Source organism: Chaetura pelagica, unplaced genomic scaffold (assembly GCF_000747805.2).
Source record: "Chaetura pelagica isolate M959 unplaced genomic scaffold, ChaPel_1.0 scaffold83, whole genome shotgun sequence".
NCBI classification, from domain to species: domain Eukaryota; kingdom Metazoa; phylum Chordata; class Aves; order Apodiformes; family Apodidae; genus Chaetura; species Chaetura pelagica.
In genome coordinates, this window is record NW_009952893.1 from 3,632,542 (window position 1) to 3,638,547 (window position 6,006).

At 48.2% G+C, this 6,006-nt stretch overlaps 1 non-coding gene across 1 annotated transcript; it reads right to left on the minus strand.

The window, feature by feature from the left end:
- Window positions 1-5,748: 5,748 nt before the first annotated feature.
- TRNAY-GUA lies at window positions 5,749-5,837 on the minus strand. The gene is given in 2 exon segments: window positions 5,749-5,784; window positions 5,801-5,837. It is a non-coding gene; the product is annotated as a tRNA-Tyr (tRNA).
- Between the last annotated feature and the right edge of the window lie 169 nt (window positions 5,838-6,006).

Sequence of the window (6,006 nt, forward strand, 5' to 3'; positions counted from 1 at the left end):
CCCACTGAGTGTCGAGAAAAACACACGTGATGAGCTGTGCAGCCTATATTGGTAGTTGCCTTTAAGCTAATCAAGAGTAACTTGAGAGTCATTTTCTATCAAGGCAGAATCTCCCCCTAGGCCACTTAAAGTAGGTTGATATCTACACTCTGCAAGGAGGTATCTACGGCCAGTACAGAGCTCTGCAGATAAGCATGCTGGTCTCTCACAGCTTCAAACTGCCAAGCTCTGCATGGTCTTTCCCTCTAATAATGCTCCCTTTGGTGTGATTGGTTTCCTGCCTGCCCGCGGCTGGGGTTTCACCTCCCAGACACAGTCCCGAGTCCCTCTCCTAACACACCAACTCCATCTTTCCCTGCCTCAGGAGCGCTCTTTACACACAGCAGTGTTGCTGGATGTGAAACATTCCAGTGAGGGAGCCATAGAAATGCTCTTTAGGAAACCTCAGAGGGGAAGCTGGTGGCAAGGCAGACAGGAGTATTCTTCCCAGAGAAGAAGGGCTCTTTGGAAAGCAGCTATCAGCTTGATGGGGCCCAGCCCCAACAATTACAAATCTGAGCCAGGACACAGCGGTCGGGGTGGTTACAATGCAGGTCAGTCCCAATCCAGGAGCCTCATCCAGCACCAGGAGCACACAGGCTCTGTGTCCTCCCCTGCACAAGTTGCAAACCTGGGAGACAGTTGGCAAACACCTTGTGGAGGGGGAGGCTGTCCCTGGGCTATCCCAGAGCCTCTCCCCTCTCCCCCCATAGCCCCTATGGCAATGCTCTCCCATTCCAGGCTGGATGCACCTGCCACACATGCTGGGTGGCCCCAGCTTCTCCAGCTGCAGCTGCAATGTGCTGGAAATGGGTTCCCTGCCAACAGCTTTCTGAGGCCTTGCTTATTCCTCCGTGCCCCTGGCTGCCAGCCCTGCTGCCCCACTGGCACTGGGCTGGGAGCCATCGTGCCAGCGCTGGCACTGGGGCTGCAGGAGCAGCAAGGACGTGGCAGGGCAGGCAAGCAGCAGAGGAGCAAATGTCCTCCTCACAGCCCAGCTCCTCAGGGTGAGCATGGGTCTTCCTCTCTGCCCCAGGCACAGGGGCTTTATGAGCACATGGCATGACCTTAAAGAAAGAGCGAGGGAGGAGATGTACATTCAAGTGTCCCACTGCACACATCAGTGGAGATACAGCAAGCATGAAGAAATTCGGGCTCTGATTTGTAAGAGCTGAAGAAATACCTCTGAGATCTTAAATGTATTCACTTCACTGGTTTGACATAGAAGCTTAAGCCTTAGACAGCTGAATTTCCTTATTGATCATGTTACATCAATCACTGTCAGTCATTTGCTATTTTTGCTCCTCTAATCACAGTCCTGCAGCCCAAAGGGGGATGCAATGTACGGCTACATTATATAGACCAATGAATATATAGCTAGTCAGAAGTGTTATTCCTGTCTTTAAAATTGGATTCTGCCATTGTGAAGCAGTATTGTCTTCCTTCTATTGTCACCTTTCACATCACATGTCATTCATTGGCAGCTAAATATATGGGCAAACAATGTGTTTGACAGCACAAGCTACAGATCCAAGGTCAAGAAAATGTACTTTTAACATTTTTTCAAAGTTCCCATAACACACGGACATTGTAAAAGCCATTCATTCCAGTTCAGGTAATACGTCTGTTCTCCAGGTGCAGGAACTGGGACCAGCTGATACTCACATTGCCCTCAGAAATAGCCTTGATTTTCTGCTTCAGAGAAGAGGGGAAGTCCTGGGACTGTGGACAGGCACTTGCTCCTCTCCAACCCATGGGCTCCAATTTGTCCCCTGTTGCATCCTGAAAATAATTTTGGAGGTCACTTACGTGTATATAAATTCAGACCACTGTCCTACCTGCCCAGCAGTGCCAGAGGGATGTGCCCATCCATCCTGGTGGTCCCAGCAGAGGGGAGCTGGTGACAGCATCCTGCCACCGAGGAGATGTGACCCCAGCAGGCATGTTCCCAGCAGTAGCTGAGTGCCTCACCTCTTCCCACAGGGTAGCCAGATCAGAAGGCAGTGCCCAGCCCACTGGTACCTGCTGGGGGACACCAGCACCCACTGGCCCAGCACACACACCTCTTCGGGCTGTCTTGGCTTTGCACAATGTTTGCTCTGGGGTGAGATGCTGTGATCAAACAAAGGAGTAGGGAGTGCAGGGAGTATGTGGCAAATCTGCAGGCTATGGGATTTCTTGTTTTACTCTCTGGTAGAGAAATCCACTGTTAAAGGGAGCACAAGCTGTGTGCTCATGACTGATTTCAGCAGAGATGGAAAAGGCGTTGGGAGAGAAGTCATGTTAGTGTAAAGATACACATTTTACATGGAACCCTTCCCCATGTGAAATTTCTCCTCCTGCTCTCGTGGAAGTCACTGGAAATTGCACCCTTGATTTCAACAACAGCGACAAATCACAGAGTCACAGAATCATAGAATTGTTTTGGTTGAAAAAGACCTTTCAGATGATCAAGTCCAACCATTAACCTAACACTTCAAATTCCAGCACTAAACTAAACTAAGCATCACATAAATACCTCCAAGGATCAGTCCTAAAGATAGGGAGGGAAAAGTAGATCCCAGATTAGTAAATTGGGGATTTTTTTTACATGTAACCCCTTCAGTATCCCTCTGGACTCCACTCTATGGGCCAGAGCCAAAGTTTACTGAAAACAAGGAAATTATCTTGGTGGACTTGAGATGTGAGATGTCCCTGCTTATGGTCAGGGGATTGGACTAGATGACCTTTAGAGGTCCCTTTCAACCTAAAAAGTCTATGATTCAGTGATTCTTTGTACCCCAAGTCATGTGGTTCTTATTAACTCTTTCCTGGGAAGCACTTATGACTTGGTCTCAGTGTGATGCAAAGATAGAATCATAGAATTATAGAATCATAGAATCAACCTTGTTGGAAAGGACCTTGAAGGTCATCAAGTCCAACTATAACATAAACCCCCTACCATAACCTAATTTACCTGTTCAGTGCTTAAATCATGTCACTAATGACTGTATCTACATTTCTTTTAAACACATCCAGGGATGGTGACTCTGCCACCTCCCTGGGCAGCCTGTTCCAGTGTCCAACTGCTGTTTTGGTAAAAAAATTATTCCTAATATCGAGTCTAAACCTCCCCAGGTGCAGCCTCAGGCCATTTCCTCTCCTCCTGTCATTATTCACTTAAGAGGCCAACTCCCACCTTGTGCAACCTCCTTTCAGGTAGTTGTAGAGAGCAATGATGTCTCCTCTCAGCCTCCTCTTCAAACTAAACAATCCCAGATCCTTCAGCCTGACTTCATAGGGCTTATTCTCCAGACCTTTCACCAGCTTGGTAGCTCTTCTCTGGATACACTCCAGCAACTCTACATCCTTCTTGTAGGGAGGGGGCCAGAACTGAACACAGTACTGGACAAGCTGCTGCATGTTGGCAAAGCCCCTTTACAGATGTGGGGATCCAGATGGAAGAGCCATAACATAATATCTCAGTTAGCCAAAAACCTCAGAACTAACCAGTGAAGGAGCCTCTAAGTTGGCTCCCTGGGATTTGCAGCTTAAAAACCAGAGTGTCTGAACCCATGGTTTAATTCCAAAGAGGAAACTTGGTTTTCAAAGCACCAGAGCATTTGCCTCTCTCACTGCTGTCACAACCACCTATTCTGAGGACATGCGGAAAAAGGATTAATAAGGGTTTCAGGACTTGGCTCTTCAGTGTGTTTTTACTCATTTGTTTATTTCTCAGAAAAGTTCCTAAACTGAATATAGCTATGCTTACCTGACCTGTTTCTGTGTACAGTTGAGTTGCACACCCATTAATCTTTTCAACATGTACAGATTCTCAGATTTTTGTTGTTTTGCTGCGTTTATTTATATGTAAACTACTATGTATTCAAATCTACCTTTGCTGTCAACCGCTCTGACTAATAAAGGTTGTATGTATGAACTGTAGCACTCCCTTTACTCCTTCATGCTATAAACAGTTTAATTCCCGTAACAGCCAGAGAAGCTGTCCAAAATTATGCCTTTGCACCCCAACAAGTAGCAACTTGGGGCTTCCCCAAAGAGGAACTTGGTCCTGGATTGCAGCAGATCTGCCTACCTATGCAAAGCAGCCAGAGCTATCGATGCACATTGCAAACCTTGTATATAATGCAGAATGCTTGTCTAAAAAAATAAACCAGCAGTGTGATGAAGCGATATTACACAGGAGTTTTACTGGCATCAGTTCCAATATGGAATGATTTCCCCCAGCAAAGGGTGAGCGCAGAGGGTGGAACTGTGATGCTGCTGAGGACAATGGCAGACATCACATCAACCTGCCTAGGGCAAACATCTCGCTCAGGCAGTGACTTTTTCTGTCCCAGAGCCAGTGCATAGTGCCATGTCATCTGGGCCTGCTATGAAACATTTCTCAATAGGATGGCATCCAGTCTCAGTGACCAGTGAACCCTGAGCATTTGAAGAATGGACAAAGGGCAACTGTTTTGGCTGGCTGTATTCTCAAAAGAGGTGTCCTTTTGCACGTTTAGCTATTAACTCACACCCAGATTCACCCAAAATGGAAGAGGCATCATAGGAGATTTCAGCCTACCATCAACACAACCCATGATTTAGGTAGTTTGTGCAGTCTTGGCCCCACAAGAAGCATGTGTGATAAACCACTCAATCCAAAAAACGTCAAGCATAATTATGTCATTTACTTACCTTCCTTCAGTGTGAATACCCAAGGTATGGGCACGATCTCAGTCAAAAAGAATTACATTTCTGCCTCTTCTTAGAATAAAATCATTAGAGGCAGAAATGATGAAGCATGCAAAACTGAACACAGTTAAAATTGCTGATATTTTTCTATGCTACCATTCGGTAGAAAATAAAACATTCACTGTGCAGAAGACTGGGAGACTGCAGATGACAGCAATCCCTTTCCTTCTCTCCATGAATTCTAAATTGCTGCATCCAGCATCTCATTTCCCTTGAAGAGGGATGGACAAGTACCGGGTTTCACTCAACAGGACTTGAGGACTAAGTCCTTTGTGCCAGTGTCACCCGCCCTAGGGCTGGGGAGGCGATGGGACGGGACAAGGGCCTGGCAGCCAACACCTACAGGATGATCTCGGAAAGGTGCCAGGGGACAGGTACCGTGTGCCAAGCATCACCTGGCTGGATGTGAGAAGGTATTGTGGCCGTATGTAAATATCCAGATACTTCCTTATTCTGGAAAAATAGCGTCTAGACGTTTCAGGGAGCGGAGAGGAGGTTTCGAAAAAACAACAACAACAACAAACCCTCAGCATTTCAACATCCTAATTAAAACAGCTACCGGGTGAAGGGATCTCAACAGGTATCCTCCTGCACTAACACGCTTGGCGAGGGCCTGCGGTGAGTCGGGGTAAGGACAACAAGCATCCGGCTTTCCCTCGAAAAGCGAGGAGGTGTTGGCGGTCGGGCAGCAGGCGCCGTGTCCCCTGCTCCGGCAGCGACAGCTCCCGCGGGAGGGCGGCGGGGCACGGCAGAGCCCGCTCGGCTGGCGAGGGACAGGGATCTCTTTGTAAAACAAACAAAGAAACCAACTACAAACAAAAAACAAGCACAGAAAAAGAAAGAAACAAAACAGACAAAGAAAAAAAAACAACCCAGCCAAAAACGTATGTAGAACTGGTTAAAAAGAAGCCACTTTGCCTCAGGGACCGGGGAAAAGAAAAGAGAACACAGTCCACTAAAAATGTTTGCCTCTCCTTCGAGCCGGAATCGAACCAGCGACCTAAGGATCACCGCAGGGAAAGTGCTACAGTCCTCCGCTCTACCAGCTGAGCTATCGAAGGGACCTGCGCAGTGTGCCCCGCGCCCGCCCAATGAGGCATCAGGACGGCTGCGCATGCGCGCTCTGCCCCAGCCCGCCCGCTGCCTTCGCACGGCGCATGCGCATGGCGGGGCCGCCCCAGGGCGGGGTCCGTGAGGGGGCGCGGGGGGGGACCGCGACTGCGCGCAGGG